Source organism: Taudactylus pleione, unplaced genomic scaffold, assembly GCF_031769625.1.
Source record: "Taudactylus pleione unplaced genomic scaffold, aTauple2 ptg000306l, whole genome shotgun sequence".
Lineage (NCBI taxonomy): Eukaryota > Metazoa > Chordata > Amphibia > Anura > Myobatrachidae > Taudactylus > Taudactylus pleione.
Window position 1 is genome coordinate 9,235,368 of NW_028284707.1, and position 18,549 is coordinate 9,253,916.

Consider the following 18,549-nt stretch of genomic DNA (forward strand, 5'->3'; position numbering starts at 1 on the left):
ATCGTTGTAAGTCATTGTTAATTTTCTTCTGATGGTTGCAGCCGCTTGTGTTGTGTGCAAATTACATCAAAAATTAACTAAAAACCGCATAGAATAAGCCATCCCCATTAAATATATTTATTCTTTTTATTCTCTAATGCAAAAGCAACTGAATCAATTACAAGCCAATTAGCAGTGTTATTAGCAACAACAAACGATTATTAGCTGCTTGCATTGTGTGGCAGAAAATAGAAACGTCAGACATAACATCAGTAACATTCGATAGTATCGATTGTACTCTGGGGCTTGAGAGAGCACATACCCAACCTCAAGCTGTACGATCAGCCAGGCCTCTAACCTGCTCGCAGAGTGACGTTTTACTACTTCTGGCCTTCTATGTCGGTCGTAGCAGGAAATTTATGTACACCCCTAAAACGCCCTGAAAACGGTGAGGAACGCCTGCGTTTTCAGACCACCACCCCCTGTCAACACCCACAAACGGCCTTTCATGTCAATCAACTCCCTTTCATGTCAATCAAACATCGGATGCGTACGACCGGGTCTGAACCAGGCCCAATATTACCCTTGTACTAGCAGCACTGTGGGTCTCATTCAGACCCAGTCGCAAGCACTGGCTTGTTGCGTGTGCGCAAGCCCTGGTGCGACAGAGAAACTCTGTCGCTCCGGAGCTCTCTACAAAAGGGGCGGCTGTCGATGTTGATCGACAGCTCGCCCCGTTTTGTAGGCGGGCCGGGGGGGTGGTTTCAGAGCAGGAAGCTCCCTGGGGCTTACGAGTGCCCAGACCCAACTTTAGGGTCTGGTCGTAAGCCCCGATGGTCGCGATGGTGTTCACCATCGCGACCAACAACCTGGTCGGTCGTTAAGCTGTGGGTGGACAAGGAGGCTGTCGTTCAGGATGCAAGCGGCCGCCCTGATTCAGTGCGACCGCTTGCAACTAACGACCGCCTCTGAATGAGGCCCTGTATCCCTGCCACTTGTATTCAATTGTTGGCAGCTACACTCAGGGGGCAGATATAAACTTATACTGTACTGTCAGAAAAATCCTCTCTGATATAATGTACGATGGATGTGATACCAGAGTGGGAGGGGGATGCTGTTTGTTGCCACTGGTAGATCTGTAATTACACAAATGATTTTCACTGGAAATCTTATATAAAGAGGACAGGTGGGTCAGGAACCTGTGCTGCATACACACGTAAAGATTATCTGTCCAACCAGCCAACTAGTTGATTGGTTGGAATGAAAATCTGGTAACGTATGGGAATAAATGATGATCAGCAATTTGCTCCTAAATGCCAGAAAACAGATGAAAATGGACGTCAGACAAGTTTGTTAAATGTTTGATCTAAACAATTTGTTCAAACAACAGTTTTTGTCCATTTTCCGGCGTTTGGGAGCAAATTGCTGATTGTCATTTGCTTTCATCCCTTACCAGATATTCATTCCAACCAATCAACTAGTTGGATGGTTGGACAGAACATCTTTACGTGTGTACCCAGCTTTAGGATGAGCCCCTCCTCTTCTCTTTCCCCCACTCCACGTTACCCAATCTGCTCCCCCTCAGCTGTCTGTACCTGCCTCACCTGGATGCAGAACACCTGCTCAGTGCTGTGTAAAGGATCCAGGTGTGTCTCCACTCCAGGTAAGAAAAACTGGCAGAAGGGAGAAACCAGGGCCCCACAGTGAAAGCTTCTTGTTCCCATAACACACTTGGTGCAGCCTGGGTGGGGGAGTATGTGACGGGAAACTCTCAGTCACCTGACCATATTTCCTCTATCCACAAGTCTGTCCAGGAGATTCAAAACATAGGCATGCATGCAATAAGGTGTAAAAAACATCCCTAATAACCAGGATATCCTAGGTACACATAAAAGTCATGTCCTGCGGGAAGAATATTGCTATGTGAATTCCTGCATTCCTCCCTTACAGTAAGAGGTTTAGAACAGAGGCATGGTCACATCATGGAGAGGGCATGGTCACGTCATGGAGCGGGCTTGGTCACATCATGGAGAGGGCATGGTCACGTCATGGAGAGGGCATGGTCACGTCATTGGGAGGACATGGTCACGTCATGGAGAGGGCATGGTCACGTCATGGAGAGGGCATGGTCACGTCATTGGGAGGACATGGTTACGTCATGCAGAGGGCATGGTCACATCATGCAGAGGGCATGGTCACGTCATGGAGAGGGCATGGTCACGTCATGGAGAGGGCATGGTCACGTCATGGAGTGGGCATGGTCACATCATGGAGAGAGCATGGTCACGTCATGGAGAGGGCATGGTCACGTCATTGGGAGGACATGGTCACGTCATGCAGAGGGCATGGTCACATTATGGAGAGGGCATGGTCACGTCATGGAGAGGGCATGGTCACGTCATAGGAGTATACTGAAGTGCGGGTTTTTAGAAGTGGAGATGTTGCCCACAGCAACCAATCAGATTCTACTTAACATTTACCTAGCACCTTCTAGAAGATAATAGCCAGGATCTGGTTGGTTGCTATGGTCAACATCTTCACTTCTAAAAACCCGCACTTTAGTAAATATACCCCATAGAGAGAGCATGGTCACATCATAGAGAGAGCATGGTCACATCATAGAGATGGCATGGTCACATCATGGAGAGAACATGGTCACATCATGGAGAGGACATGGTCACATCATGGAGAGGGAATGGTCACATCATGGAGAGGGCATGGTCACATCATGTAGAGGGAATGGCCACATCATGGAGAAGGCATGGTCACATCATGGAGGGAGCATGGTCACATCATAGAGAGGGCATGGTCACATCATGGAGAGGGCATGGTCACATCATGGAGAGGGAATGGCCACATCATAGAGAAGGCATGGTCAAATCATGGAGGGAGCATGGTCACATCATAGAGATGGCATGGTAACATCATAGAGAGAGCATGGTCACGTCATACAGAAGGCACGGTCACATCATGGAGAGAGCATGGTCACGTCATGGAGAGGGAATGGTCATGTCATGGAGAAGGCATGGTCACATCATGGAGGGAGCATGGTCACATCATAGAGAGGGCATGGTCACATCATAGAGAGGAAATGGTCACATCATACAGAAGGCATGGTCACATCATGGAGAGAGCATGGTCATATCATGGAGAGAGCATGGTCATATGGAGAGAGCATGATAACGCCATGGAAAGGGAATGGTCACGTCATGGAGAAGGCATGGTCACATGATAGAGGGAGCATGGTCACATCATAGAGGGAGCATGGTCACATCATAGAGAGGGCATGGCCACGTCATGGAGAGTGCATGGCCACATCATGGAGAGGGCATGGTCACGTCATGGAGAGGGAATGGTCACGTCATAGAGAAGGCATGGTCACGTGATGGAGAGGGCATGGGGCATGATTCAGACCCGTTCGCTATCTGCGTACGCTTGCTGGATGCGTATGCAAATTTGTCAAAGTGACGCAACGGGAAGACAACGCTCACCAAGGCATAAGCACGCCCACCATGTCTTAGCGAGCGGCCACTTTGTGTATGCGTATGTCCAATCGCACAGGAAGAGCCGCCAACCAGCAACACGTCATCTCCAGGAAGTGTGTTAAAACATTGGTACATCGAGCACCATCGGATGTGAAGGCAGTGCTTGAGGTAGCTTTACCCTACCGCAAGCATTGCGGGAAAATCAGTGTAAAAAAAGGCAAGTGATGTGTACTATGACGCTGCCTGTTAATTATGAATGCCTCTAAAACGGAGTTAAAACACTCAGGCACGCCTGCGTTCCCATCTCCAGCCCCCCGTTATTAGTGTCCTGCCCCTGTAACCACCCACAAACGGCCTCTCCTGTCACTAATTACCATTGGCTGCCTTTGCTGGCCAAGCAAGAGGGATGCGATCGCAGTGTGTAGTTCGCGCACGTGCAGAACGAAGCGTGTGCATGCACGTATGCAGAACATCGGGCCACTTGCGAATGCACAGCGCGAGCGGCTCTGAATCAGGCCCTTGGTCACATCATGGAGACAGCATGGTCACATCATAGAGAGGGTATGGTCACATCATGGAGAGGAAATCGTAACATCATGAAGACTGCATGGACACATCATGGAGAGGGCATGGTCACATCATGGAGATGGCATGGTCACATTATGGAGAGGGCATGGTCATATCATGGAGAGGGCATGGTCACTTCATGGAGAGAGCATGGTCACGTCATGGAGAGTGCATGGTCACATCATGGAGAGAGCATGGTCACGTCATGGAGAGGGAATCGTAACGTTATGGAGAGGGCATGGTCACATCATGGAGAGTGCATGGTCACATCATGGAGAGAGCATGGTCACGTCATGGAGAGGGAATCGTAACGTTATGGAGAGGGCATGGTCACATCATGGAGAGGGCATGGTCACATCATGGAGAGGGAATCGTAATGTTATGGAGAGGGCATGGTCACATCATGGAGAGGGCATGGTCACATCATGGAGAGGGCATGGTCACATCATGGAGAGGGCATGGTCACGTCATGGAGAGGGAATCTTAATGTTATGGAGAGGGCATGGTCACATCATAGAGACGGCATGGTCACATCATGGAGAGAGCATGGTCACAGCTGGGATGCCAAATGTAAGTATAGCGGGCTTGTTAGGTCTTAGCCGCGAGGGGGAGTAGTTTTAGGCGTCACAGGGGGGATAGCGTTAGGCTAGGGGAGGGGGAGGTTAGTCTTAGGTAACCCCGAAGGGGGGGTTAGGCACCACTAGGGGGGGTTAGGGTTAGGCACTAAGGGGGGAGGGTTAGGTTTAAGCACTAACGGGGAGGGTTAGGGGGGGTTAGTGTTAGCATGTAAGAACAGAGGGTTAGGGGGAGATGGGGGCAGGGCTACTATGCTTGCCGTACCCTTGTCAGGATACTGAGCATCGGGATGTCACTGTATACTGTCAGCAGGCATCCCGACTGCCGGGATTTCATACCCATTCCATGGAGAGGGCATGTTTCTCTCATGGACACGGGGTGTCCACTCCACAGGCTGCATCTTATCCCCCTCCAATCACACAATGACTGTCACGGGCACCAGTGATTGGGACACGCCTTCCTAACTAACCCTAGTCTTCAAATAGGGACTATCCCACTAAAATCAGGACAGTTTGGAAGCATGGGGCGTCTGTGACACAGGGAACGCCCCAAAAATTATTCTTTCCCTACCTTGACCTTATTTAAATAATCTGCCCTGTGTAACAAAGAAAGTGCTTTTTGCATATAGGCACATTCATGCACATACACCGAACTGCCCAGCTCCACCAATTCAATAATGCTTTGTGTACCACTCTAATCATGCCCAATGAGTGTAGGGGATGACTATTATCCAAGACATACAGCACAATCCACTATGTAAAATATACGTTTTCTGCGTGGTTTTGGCAATTGTAAGTATAGCTGCTATTTAAGAACTGCCTAATGTAGGAGATACCAGGGATATTTTTTGCATTAGGCAAACTAACGCTGCAGGCCACAGTCCCCATTATTCTCTGTGGGGAATTTGGTTTCGGTGAAATTACCAAGCTCCAAAGAGATTGATACAGTATTTCTGGGCTTTACCTGACAGCTAATCCCATGGTGTTGGCCATTGTAGACTATTGGCTACAGTTTTGCAAGTGGGGGTTCATATCTGGCTTCATCCTCAGTGGCAAACGCAGGAATTTGAAAGGGGGGTTTCCGTACCAAAAAAGAATCTAGCCATAATAAATATATATATATATATATATATATATATATATATATATATATAAAATTTGGATGATGGACAGTCAGTTCGGCATTACACACACACTGACACGACACACTCTTAACACAGACACTTGGACAGACACTCACAAACACTACACACAGACACACGCACTGACATACACACACCTCTTTCACACAAAAACATAAGCGCAGTCAAACAAGTACAGTATCAGTTGTTAATGCATACCCCCACCGGCAGTAATCCCCCGCACTGGCAGTAATCCCCCTGCCGCGCTGGGCACTCCCCACATAAATTCACCTGCGGCTGAAGGTCCAGGAGAAAGCGCCGGGATTAGTCACCCGGCGGCAACGCAGCTCAGCCTGGCCCTCTTGCAATGCCCCATCGGAACTTCCTGGGAGGAGCTGCGCGCTGCCTCAGCAGCTCCCCCTACAGTCAGTCAGCCAGCTGGGCCAGCGCAGCTCCAGCCAGACTATAAGAGCAGGCACCGTTGCCTGAAATCCGGCTGCTCCTTCTTTTAATAAAAAAAAAAAAAGTTGTGTAGCTGCTCGGCGATGGAGCGGCGGCTAGGGGGGGTTTCTAGGTACTCAGAAACCCCCCTGCGTGCGTGTATGATCCTGTCAACGAAAAAAACAAAACATTGGGCCTGATTCAGACCCACTCGCGAGCGGCTGTCCGCTCGCAAGTGGGTCGATGTTATGGACTGAGCATGCGCACGACGGAGGGAGCTCCGCCGTGCGCATGCGCCAGACGCGACGAGCGAAGGAAAGTCCTTCGCTCGTTGTGTCTGATCAAAGGGGGCGTGCTGTCGATGTTGATTGACAGCACGCCCCCTTTGGTAGGCGTGCCGGGGGCGTGCCTCCCTGACGGGGGCGTTCCCACGGGAACGCCTCCCGTCAGAAGCCGGCCCACTGACATCACTAGTGATGTCAGTGGGAGTGATTTTGGCTCTGATAGAGCCAAAATCACTCCGGAGCTTGCGGTTGAAAACCTCAACCGCAGGCTCCGGCTCGCAATTTCGATGGTCGCGATGGTCACGACCATCGCGGCCATCAAAACGCACGCTCGTATAGCCTGTGGGTGCTGACCCACAGCTATACGAGCGTCCAGGAGGACGCTCCATTTTCATTGAGGCCGGCCCTCATTCAGAGCGTGCGCTCTGCTCAGAGCGTACGGCTCTGAATGAGGGTCATTGGCTCCCACTCATCCATCGATGGCGGAGAACCATCGGCCACAGACAGTTAACCATCGATGATTGCTAACTACCAATGGCCATCCCTAACCAGAACTGCAGAGGAAGGTTAACGCTGAAAAATATATATTTCATCCATCGTTCATATCTTGGATCTCTGGACCTGTAATGTAGATAGTACACATTACACAACAAGCTTATGGGAATTCATACGCGCACGCAGGGGGGGTTTCTGAGTACCTAGAAACCCCCCCTGGCCGCCGCCGCCGCGCTACTAAACGATATTTTTTTATTTTTTTTTTGTAAAGAGAGGGAGCACCGGAGTTCAGGTAAATGGTAGGGGAGCTGCAGCTCACAGCCCTTCCCAGGCGCAGGCAGTTACCATGGAGCATTCTGAGAAGCTGAGCTGCCGCCGGTGTCTCACCGACTGTATTCCCGACGCTCTCCCCCGGATCTGCAGGTGTGTCTATCACGTGCGGGGGTTGCCGGCGAGGGGGGAGGGGGGGGTCTTTGTCAGTGTGTGTGTATGTGTGTCAGTGTGTAGTCTTTGTCAGTGTGTGTGTATGTGTGTCAGTGTGTAGTCTTTGTCAGTGTGTGTGTGTCAGTGTGTAGTCTGTCAGTGAGTGTGTATGTGTGTCAGTGTGCAGTCTTTGTCAGTGTGTAGTCTGTCAGTGAGTGTGTATGTGTGTCAGTGTGCAGTCTTTGTCATTGTGTGTGTGTCAGTATGTAGTCTTTGTCATTGTGTGTACGTGTGTAGTCTGTCAGTGAATGTAATAATATAACATATATATATATATATATATATATATATAATATTTGTATGTTTATAACTATATGTGATATATTACTGAGAGCTCTTTATGATTTAATTTCATTGTTATGTAAGGAAACATTTATTTGCTGGTTATTATAATTTATTAGTTTAAATTAGATGCTCAGTGTTTCTGCTTCTTTTTTGTCATTGTTCTTCGTGATTCGTAACTTGTCTCAGCAGCTAAAGTTTCATAGACCTGAATATATTTGACACCTAATGTATTTTTGCATTTATCACGTTGATGGCTGGTAAAGGCAAAGGCTAAACCTAAGCTTGCTGTGCAGTTTGTTTATATATATATATATATATATATATATATATATATATATATATATATATATATAGGAAACCCCCCTTTCAAAATCCTGTGTTTGCCACTGGGAATATGTAAATGATGATTTTGAGACCTGACAACACAATAAAGCATTGTGTGAACCGTGGACTCCAAGGAACTCTAATTACCAGTCGGAGCTTATTGTTAAGATCATCTGAGGTTTATAGTGAATTAATAATATGATTTTATTTTAACTGGCATCTCACACATAACACACACGCTTCAAATGTAACGTGTTTTAATCAGGCGCCAGTGATTCTTAGCTGTAAAAATTTCTAAATTGTTAGAATTAACAATTGTTAAATTGTTCTATTCTTTAGAGGTTAAGGGGTCTATTTACTAAGCAGTGTTAGGAGACAGAGTGAAAAGTGATAAGGTGCCAGCCAATCAGCTCCCAACTGTCATCTCACAGGCTGTGTTTGAAAAATGACAGTTGGGAGCTGATTGGCTGGCACCTTATCACTTTCTTATCACTTTTCACTCTGGGCCTAATTCAGACCCGCTCGCAAGCGGGTCGATGGTGCCCTAATGCGCATGCGCACGACGGAGGGAGCTCCGTCGTCTGTGCATGCGTGAGACCCGCATAGCGACAGCCAAGCTGTCGCTATAGGTCTCGCACCAAAGGGGGCGTGCTGTCGTTGGTGACTGACAGCACACCCCCTTTGGTGGGCGTGCCGGGGGCGTTGCTGCCCAGACGGAGGCGTTCCCATGGGAACGCCTTCCGTCTGGAGCCGGTCCCACTGACATCACTAGTGATGTCAGTGGTAGTGCTTTTGGCACTGATAGAGCTCTCCTGGGCTTGCGGGAGCGAGACCCTACCGCAGGGTCTCGTCGCAAGCCCGATGGTCGCGATGGTCTTGACCATCTTTTTGGCCGCTCGCATAAGCTCGCATTTATAGGTAGGAGGGCCCTGATTCAGAGCGAGCGCTCTGGTCAGAGCGTCCGGCTCTGAATCAGGCCCTCTGTCTCCTAACACTGCTTAGTAAATAGACCCCTAAAACACTGATTCTGAGACGGATGCAAGTGCAAATGCTGTTGGATGCAATGCTTACTGCACATGCAAAGAAAGAGATGATGACTGCTTATGCACCAAATCAGTATATTTTGGAAGCAAGACTAATGGTTTAAAACATGGGTGTAAGTGTATGTGCAGGGGCACTGAGGGGGCATATACTAATTACCCAGGCTCTGGCTTGTTGTAAGGGCCTAGCAGGGGGTTTGTCCTGGGCCCACGTTAGCTAATAAGGGGTCATCAGGCAGCTATCGGGGCAATAACCCGTTTTGCCGATGGCTGAGTCCGGGCATCAGTGAAATCCAACATGTTGGACAGTCCCGATTCACTAATCCCAAAAATCATAATTAGCGAGTAGAGGATTTTTAACCTGCTGTATTTTGCCGATTTCCTGACGGATCGCCAATCATTGATGTCCGTTGATCTGCGTTTTTTGATCGGATCAGCGTAGGCAGCATCGGCCTGTACATGTATGGCCCACATAAGTTTTGCTCCTTCAATAAATAAAATATATTCTGTTTTGGCCATGGAGGAACAGAAAAAGGGGGGGATTATGTTGGAAAAGTGCTAATGTTTGCCTTTGTTGGGCAATTGTGTATATCTGTGTAGCATTATGTACACTTATACATTTTTTGTTTGTAGAATATTGGAGGGCCTAATCCCAGAAAAAAAAAAAGAGATTTGCCCCCCAGCACACTGCAGCAAAAACAATACTTACATCCTACATGATAATAGCGATTCAGAGGTATTAGTTACCTACATTTGCAAATATATGAATAAGCGCCAGGCCAATCGTCAAGGCTCCTCTATACTGGCGTCCCTAGCATTAAGGGGTTCACGTCCGAGAAGCAAGGCACCCCAAAAAAATTCCAACCAAGGGACATCCCCAGGGCGTCACACGAAAAAGGGAAAAAGGTGATAGTGAAGTATAAAGAAAAGATGTGTAAGTATAAAGATGACATAAATAATATACAAACAAATAGAAAAGTGATAAAAGTATTCTATGTGAATTAAGTGGTGATGCCATGAGAAAGGCCCAGTCAAGGGCCTAATCCCAGCAAATATCAAGTCTGTTGTCTCAAACTGATTTTAACCCTGAACCCACATCTTCTGGGCCTGAGTTACAGGTGTCTCCTTCTGCATACGGATCTCCTGACAGTGGGCCTAATGCGACCGTAACTGCGTCTCCCTACGCAACACAGTTGCAAAAATATGCTAATGTTAGCAAAGATCACCCGAGTATAAAGACACCTACTACTGCCTTCACACCTGTGTACAACTACGCATACCTACTTAAACATCGGTACCATCGAAGTTCATTGGCGGCCATTGTACCCTTGCTGCAGGTCTAACCACACACAGGCCAGGGAGCTCTTCTGCCACACAGAGCTGCGTATGCAATTGTAGTGGCTAATTTATGCCATACTTGCCTACTTTTGAAAAAGCATTTCAGGGAGATTGTGAAAGCAACACCTATGAGCGCAGCGGTAAAGTGGGCGTGTACTGCTACACGTGAGAGGCGTGTTATAAAATTGATTTACATCCAAATGTAAACGAACTCAAAAGCAGTTATTAAGATCTATTTGTTAATGAAAACACACTGATACTTTTCAGAAAATGCATGTAGCTATAGGGATCATTGGGCCTGATTCAGATCCGCTCGTAAGCGGCCGCTCGTTCGCTCCGAGCGATGTTTGCCCAACTGCGCATGCGTACGGATCATTATACGCATGCGCGAACCAGTCAGTGCGGTCGAAATTCATGTGCTCGCAAAATAGCGAATGCCTGATAATTTGAGTGACAGAATGAGGCGTATGTGGGTGGTAACAGGGGAAGGTGCTTGAAAACGGGGAGTGGAGATCCGATCGCAGGCGTGCTTAAAGGTCAAAACGGGCGTTTTATGGGTGTGCATAATTAAAACAGCAGCGTCATTGACCACGTCACTGGGTTATTTTATAGCCAGAACTGCTTGCAAAATTGTGGTAGCAAAAACCAACCACAAGAATAGCGAGCAGCTCATACCCTGGTCGATGTACTCGATTAATCTAATAAATAGCGGACATGACGTAGGATGCGAGCGGCCAGGGGGTGTAGTTTCCCAAAAAACGACCGCAAGTTTTGTTCGCTCGTTCAGACCTAGAGGCGGCAACAGACCGCAAACAGCGAACGGTTCATTTGAATAGCCACCCCTATTTTCTGGACGAGCGAGCGCTAATTGCGTCTGGCTCTGAATCGGTCCCTTTGTCCCTTATAACCAATACAGGGATTATAACCAATACTAATTATCCTATTTAAATGTAAATATATCTGTTTATTTTTATATATGACATCTTCATAAAGGGGGTAAGGTGTAATCAGGGAGATTGCTAGCATCTTCAGGAAGACAGGGAGATTGATGCTATTTCAGGGAGTCTCCCTGACAATGAGGGAGAGTTGGCAAGTATGATTTATGCTTGCCCACCTAATGGCGTTCAAATGGCCAGGCACACCTGCATTTCACTAACCAACCCCTGTCAACACCCCAAAACGGTCACTTCCTGTCAATCAATCTGCAATGGGCCTCCGTGGTCTGCGTGAATGCACAGCAAAGCACTGCTGCCTTCGCACACTGTGGTGCATAGGCATGTGCAATGGTAAATAATCGCTCGATCTGCGTGCGATTTGCAGTTGCATTCATCTCTGAATCAGGCCCAGCGTGCATGCATCTGGAGCCTGCATGTGCAACTTTGAACAATTACGGGAGAGCGGCTTCAATTGCAGCTGCTTTACGTGCACCTCTGAATATAGGCCTTCAAACCTCCGAGATTGTGCTACTGTAGTAACTATAAGATTGGGCGGCCTTAAGAACAGGACTAATTTTAATAACCTTCTCCAGTGTCATTTTGTAGCCAAATGCTTCATGTGTATTGTTGTAGGAAGTGAGTAAAGGACCTTTGTTTTCACAAAATCAAGAATTTGGAAACTTGTCCAACAAGTTGTCCTGCCAATCACTCTGAATACAGTTGTGTTCTCATTCTCCTACCTGTGCACCACCCTGCCGCCACAAAATACTTGTTTATCTTGTTGTAAAGTAATCAAGAGATTCAATACATCATTTACTTTTTGCGGTTATAGCACAGGCAATAAGAGACTCAACTGTCTCCTTCTAGTGCAGTCAAACCTATGGGTAAATTACACCCTATATGTCGAATGGAGGAATAGACACAGTGGCGTATCCACATGGGCCCATGAAGCAGCAGACTAGCAGCGCTAGCATTGTATAGGTGCTCATGCTGTCGGTGGGGATCAGCCCCATGCACGGTGGGTGACTCCATGTAGGAATTCCGCCCCATGCTGACCAGGCTGAGGCTGGTTTCACATCATGGGTCTGATTCAGAGCCTCACACAATCCGCACGCAATTTAGATGATCGCATAATTGTGTGATTTATATGCAACTGAGTATGCGTGAAAAATTCTGATCTCTTACAGCGCTTGCGTTACTCTGAGTGTACACACGGTGGCGCTGTTGTGGTTGGGTCAGGCAGTATCAGAAGCGTGGCGGAAAAGTGGTGGACGTTACTGGGAGGTGGCTAGTAGTGCACACAAAAAATGGGTGCGTACAGTGGGCGTGTTATGGGGTGACACCAAGGTGCCAACTCTCCCTCAGTGACAGGAGCCCGGTGCTGCATTTTAGCATTAAGTGCAGCACTCGGCTCCTGTCACCGCGAGGGAGCCGGCACTGCACACAGGGTAGGCCGCACCTCCGTCACCCCATCCCTCCCGAGTGATAACCAGCGTGGCCGCGCACCCTTCCCACGTGGTAACGCCCCCTCTGTTGTCTGTGAGCAGCTTTGACACGCGCACTCCATCCCTCCCCGCACCAGGTGTCACTGTGGGGAGGGACGCCAATCCATTACGTCCATCTCTGATACAGGCCTTATACCTCCACAATAACAATAATTATATAATATATCACAGTAAATAGCTATATAATATATATCTCAAGTCTTTAATCATACAGTAAGTGAGGTTTAGGAGCTGATTCTAAGTCACACACTGCTGCAACCGAGAGGCACCATTAAGAAAAAAACCTTACTTACCTAATCCTCACCAGTGATCTGTAGACAGTAGGTGGCCTTGGGGGAAGTTGCAGGAGGGTGACTGAATAATAAAAAACAAAACGAAACAAACAGAAAGTAGGTTGCCAGGGTCAGAATGTCGACCGTCAGAATGTCAACATGGAATAAGGTTAAAATCAAATGTCGACATTCAAATTCACATTTGTGAATGTCGAAATATTGCTTGTCTTGGAAGAGGCGAGTCTCCTCTTTTAAAAGAGGAAGTTATTATCAAATGATTAATGACAATGACTAAAACAGTACATAGAAAATTAACTTTTTCCATAGATGGGGACATATAATGCCCAGGTCTCCACCATTTTGTGTAACCCCACCCCCCCCACAAAACTTGGACACCCTCATATAATGCGATAGGTATTCTAACTATATATATATAAAAAAAAAAAATGGTAGCCCTTGCTGGGATACTATATTAGAGACCAATGGCATTTTCTGGACTTAACAAAGTTTTCTTATAAAAAAAACAAAAACAAACATAATGGTATAATGTGTAAGTGCTGCACAAACAAATCTCTAATACTGCAATATACAAACGCAAAAGTGGGAAAAATAGGTTCAGCACAAGAGTGAGAAAACCATCAGCAGTGAAGGGATTACTAGAGATAACAATACTGGCACTATAGTGTAAGAGGGGTAGCTATGGGGTGAAAGTCCGTGACGCTAAACCTATGCCTCAAATCCTAGAGCAAGAGATTAAGGGCCTGATTCAGAGCCGCTCGCTGTTTGTGAGCGCTCGCTCTAAATCAGGGCGGGGATTATTTTTTTTTTGGCCTCCAGGCCGCTCGTTAAGCTGTGGGTGACCACCCACAGCTTTTGCGAGCGGCCTGGCGATGGTGGCGATTATCGCGACCATCGGGCTTGTGAGGAGACCCTGTGGTAGGGTCTCAGCTCTCGCAAGCCCGAGTGGACTTCCTGCTCTAATAGATCAGGAAGTCCACTACTGACATCACGAGTGATGTCAGTAGGGCCGCCCACAAACACCAGGTGTTCCTAAGGGAACGCCTGCGTTTGTGCAGCCACCCCCCCCCTCCCCGCCTACAAAACGGGGCGAGCTTTCAATCAACATCGACAGCCGCCCCGTCTTGACCCGTTGCGACAGGGCTGTCATCGCAGCACGGGTCTCGCACATGTGCACGCCGGAGGCGGTGCATGCGCAGTCGGGGACCATCGACCAGCTTGCGAGCGCTGTGCGCTCACAAGCGGGTATGAATCAGGCCCAATATCCATTGTACCTCGGAAGTTAGGCCAGCATTGACCCTATCATATGGAAGTGTTTTGCCAGGGTTCTTGTCGAGGTCAGTTGTCCTCCAGGTGGCGCTGTACTTGTTCCTGGTTTGTTTCCTGTAGTCTCTTCCATCCTGTCCGTAGTCTTGATCCAGCTGACTATGCAAAATGTGAGAAAGGTTGCTATGGAGTGAATGCCCACTGAGGTGCAAATGCAGTCAGGTACTTACCTTCCGCCACTCGCTGTCACCTTCAGGCTGAAGGGGTAGATGTATAAAACCTCTAAGGCAGTCACCTGTGAGCCGTGCGCCAACAGGTCTTCTGGATTCCATTCTCCAACCTTCACCATGCCCGGATACTCATCCCTACTCCCTAGGTGACACGTGGTGGAATTCCAACCCTCCCCCCTCCTCGACGATTTTTCAATAAAAAGGGCGTAGTCTCACAAGAAAGGGGCGTGGTCACACAATAGCCGCAATACAAATTACGCCACACAGTTGCGCAATCTTATTCACATTACACAGTGTGTCCCTTATTCATGTTATGACACACAGTAGTGTCCCTTTTACACAATGCCCAGATTTGTGCCCCTTATACACAATGCCCCCTGCTCTAGATCAATATCACCTCCACATTACATCAACCCTAATAATCTCATTCTCCTCTCGCCTCTTAACTCTGGGCCTGATTCAGACCCGGACGCTAAGTTGCGCTCGCTCTGAGCGATGGTCGTCCGTTTGCGCATGCGTATGTCTCAGTGTGCGTGCGCAAACTAGTACTAGCGATCGGATTTTGCTCGCTCGCCCTGAAAAGACTGCCCAGTGGAATGAGTGACAGATAGCGCCGTTTGTGGGTGGTAACAGGGGAAGGTGCTTGTGAACGGGGGAGCGGATGTACGAACGCAGGCGTGTCTGACCGTCAGAACGGAGTTTAATGGGTGTGCATAATTAGCAAAGTAACGTTACTGAACACATCACTTGGTTGTTTTTTACCCTGAACTGCTCGCAGTGCTTGCAGGGGGGGGGGTAAGGCTACCTCAAGCGCTGTGAGCAGCTCCGATGGCTCTCGATGTTACAGATTAATCCTTCAAATACCGGAGATGACGTGTGTTGCGAGTGGCAAGGGGGCGTCTTTAAACACTTGCGAGCGCAATATGCCATTGCTCGCTTAGAGATAGAGGTATCCTTACACCGCAAAGAGCGAGCACGTGATTAGCATAGACGGCCCCTTTTTGACAGCGAGCGGCCGCAAATAGCGACCGGGTCTGAATCAGGCCCTCTGTCCCTCTCTCCTGTTCCCTCTGGAAAGCCAGTTTTGTCTATAATAAACCGGCCCCCGTTCATGAGCACTTCAACTGCAACGACTGACGGGGGCGTCTAAAGAAACGGATGCTGACAGTGGATGTACACAGGGACTCTGTAGCGCCATTTGCATAAAGTCTCAGATAGGCAAATGAAAATAGATGCAGACACCGATGCTTCTGTCCAATGAGCTCCTCTCCCGCTCATTTCTCTGCATTGCCTGCCGCTGATTACAAGCTGAGATAATGGCACCTTAAGCAAACATTCAACTCAAACACATGTTGGTATTAGCTCTGTTTAGGACACATATTGAAGAAAAAAGAAAAGATGTTTCCTTGATACAATAACAAGTATTCATTTCCTAACGTTCCTTTTTAACTGAATTAAAAAGATTGAGTAATTGCATTGAAAACATCCACCCGCGGCGTGCGCCAATTTGTACCATATAAGTATACATCAGACTTCTTTCAGAATAAGGAGTATTTTCTCTTTCTTTCTTTAGTGAATATGTCGCTGTGCTTACTCAGCCAGCCAGTATAATGGCAGCTTTATACACAACATAATAGACACTCTATACATCAAATAAGCCTTTTACACATAATACCAAAATACTTTTTCTTCTTTTCCACTATTTCTGGCAGTGCAACAATTCCTTACAGGGAAACCTGGCTGGGAATTATAATCCTTTGAGCCAAGACGTTTTCTTGTAACAAGTTTGTGCAGAAAAACCAACTGTTTAATTAAGTGTGTGGGAAATATTTTCAAGTGAGTACAAGAAGGACTTGTGCAAAGGTCAGGGACAGGTGCCACCATGTAACAAGGTCCTTGTGGCCTGGAGAGTACTCGATGTCAGCTGTAAAGTACAGCCATACAATAAATAGGATTTATTTACCATTGCAATATTTATTATCATTGTCTGCCATTCTGTATACACATGGGCTATTTTTTCTAAAGCTTATTAACTATTACAGGGGCTCGGCATATGCTGCAACCCTGCCCCCTCTGTATGCGCTGCTCTGACCCCGCTCTGTCCTGCCCCAGCCCCCCCCCCTACTATACCTGCTACTCTGTCCTGATTTGTCCCACCCCACCCCATCTCTGTCTGCTGCCCTGTCCCTAAGGATGGCCAGCGAGCATCAATGGTTAGCAAACTTTGATGGTTAACCACAATGGCCGATGGTTTTGCCATCGATGGCAGAGGAGAGAACCAATTGTTCACCGACATCAATGGCACAGAACCAAGAGATGTTTTATTTTTCTCCATGTGCCGGGGCAGGGAGCTTAGCTCTGCCCTCTAACACGGCACACGAAGCCCCGCCCCCATTCCCTGATTGGCCCGCTGCCCGATCAGTATTAAAATAGGGATGCCCATCGGTGGATGAAACAATCAATGGTTCACAGTCGATGGTTGCATACCAACAATGTCTACCCTCCCCCAATGGTACCATTGATGGCAAACATCGATGGTTAACCTATCAATGGGCATCCCTACCCGTCCCACCCTGCCCCTAGCTCTATACTGTCCTGCCCCCTCTCTGCTTACTGCTCTGTCCTCCTCTGCCCCCCCTCCCTGTTTTGCCCTGCCCTCCCTGATCTGTCCAACCCCCTTGTATGTCCTAATCTCACCCCCACTTCTCGCGTTAGGATACTTACCTCCCGGCATTCTGGGAGGAGCACTGTATGGGACTAGAGAGAAGAGCAGCGATTCTAGCCTAGGCGTTCTCCCGAGGTGCCTGTCACTGGCACTGCCAGGCAGCTTCCAGTTGTGTTGTGGAAGGATCTTAAGAGAAATAATGAACTGCTGGTTTAAAAGTTAAGGTGCATACACACACAATGATTTTTTGAATGATTATCGATAACGATATCGTTTATCGTTCAATCGTTGAAAAAATCGTTAAAACAATGCACGATTATCGTTCATGCGCATTCACGTTTGTAGTTTGTAGTTCAGTCAGACTGACCAACTCAACGATTTTCAGTAAGGGAATATGCAAAAATCATTTGTAGTTCAAAAAAATCGTTCATTACATTTAGTAAATGAACGATTTTAGTAAACGATTTTCGTTCATTTTTCCCTTGAAAAAATGAGCGAAAATTGTTTAGTATATATTAAATAGTTGTGTGTTTATGCAGCTTTAGTATTCACTCTATCTACACTGTGACTAGAAACATTGGGCTTGATTCAGACCCGGACGCTATGCTGCGCTCGCTCGCATTGAGCGATTTTTTGCAATTGGCGCATGCGTATGAGTCGCACTGCGAATGCGCGAACAAGTCATTGTGATGGGAAAGTGCTCGCCCGTAGCCCGCAGTCGGGCCGCTATTTTGAGTGACAGAAAGTGCCGTTTATGGGTGGTAACAGGGGAAGGTGCTTGAAAACGGGGGTGTGGATGTGCGATCGCAGGCGTGCCTGACCATTAGAACGGCGTTTAATGGGTGTGCATAATTAGCAAAGTAGCGTCATTACACACATGACTAGGTTGTATTTTAGCCTGAACTGCTCTCCATGTTGTGGTGGGAAAAGGCTACCACAAGCGCTGCGAGCAGCTCCGATGGCTCTCGATGTTCCCGATTAATCCTACAACTGCCGGAGATGATGTGTGTTGTGGGTGGCAAAGGGGCGTCTTTATACAGGTGCAAGCGCATAGTGCGGGAAATCACTATTACTTAGTGGGCGGCTTTACACAACGCAGTGCGAGCGCATGATTTAAATACCCAACCCCTTTTAGCCAGCGAGCGGAAGCAAATAGCGTCCGGGTCTGAATCAGGCCCATTGATTCATGATTATTTAACACTTGGCAAAGCAGGATTCATGGAGATCATGTAATACACAAC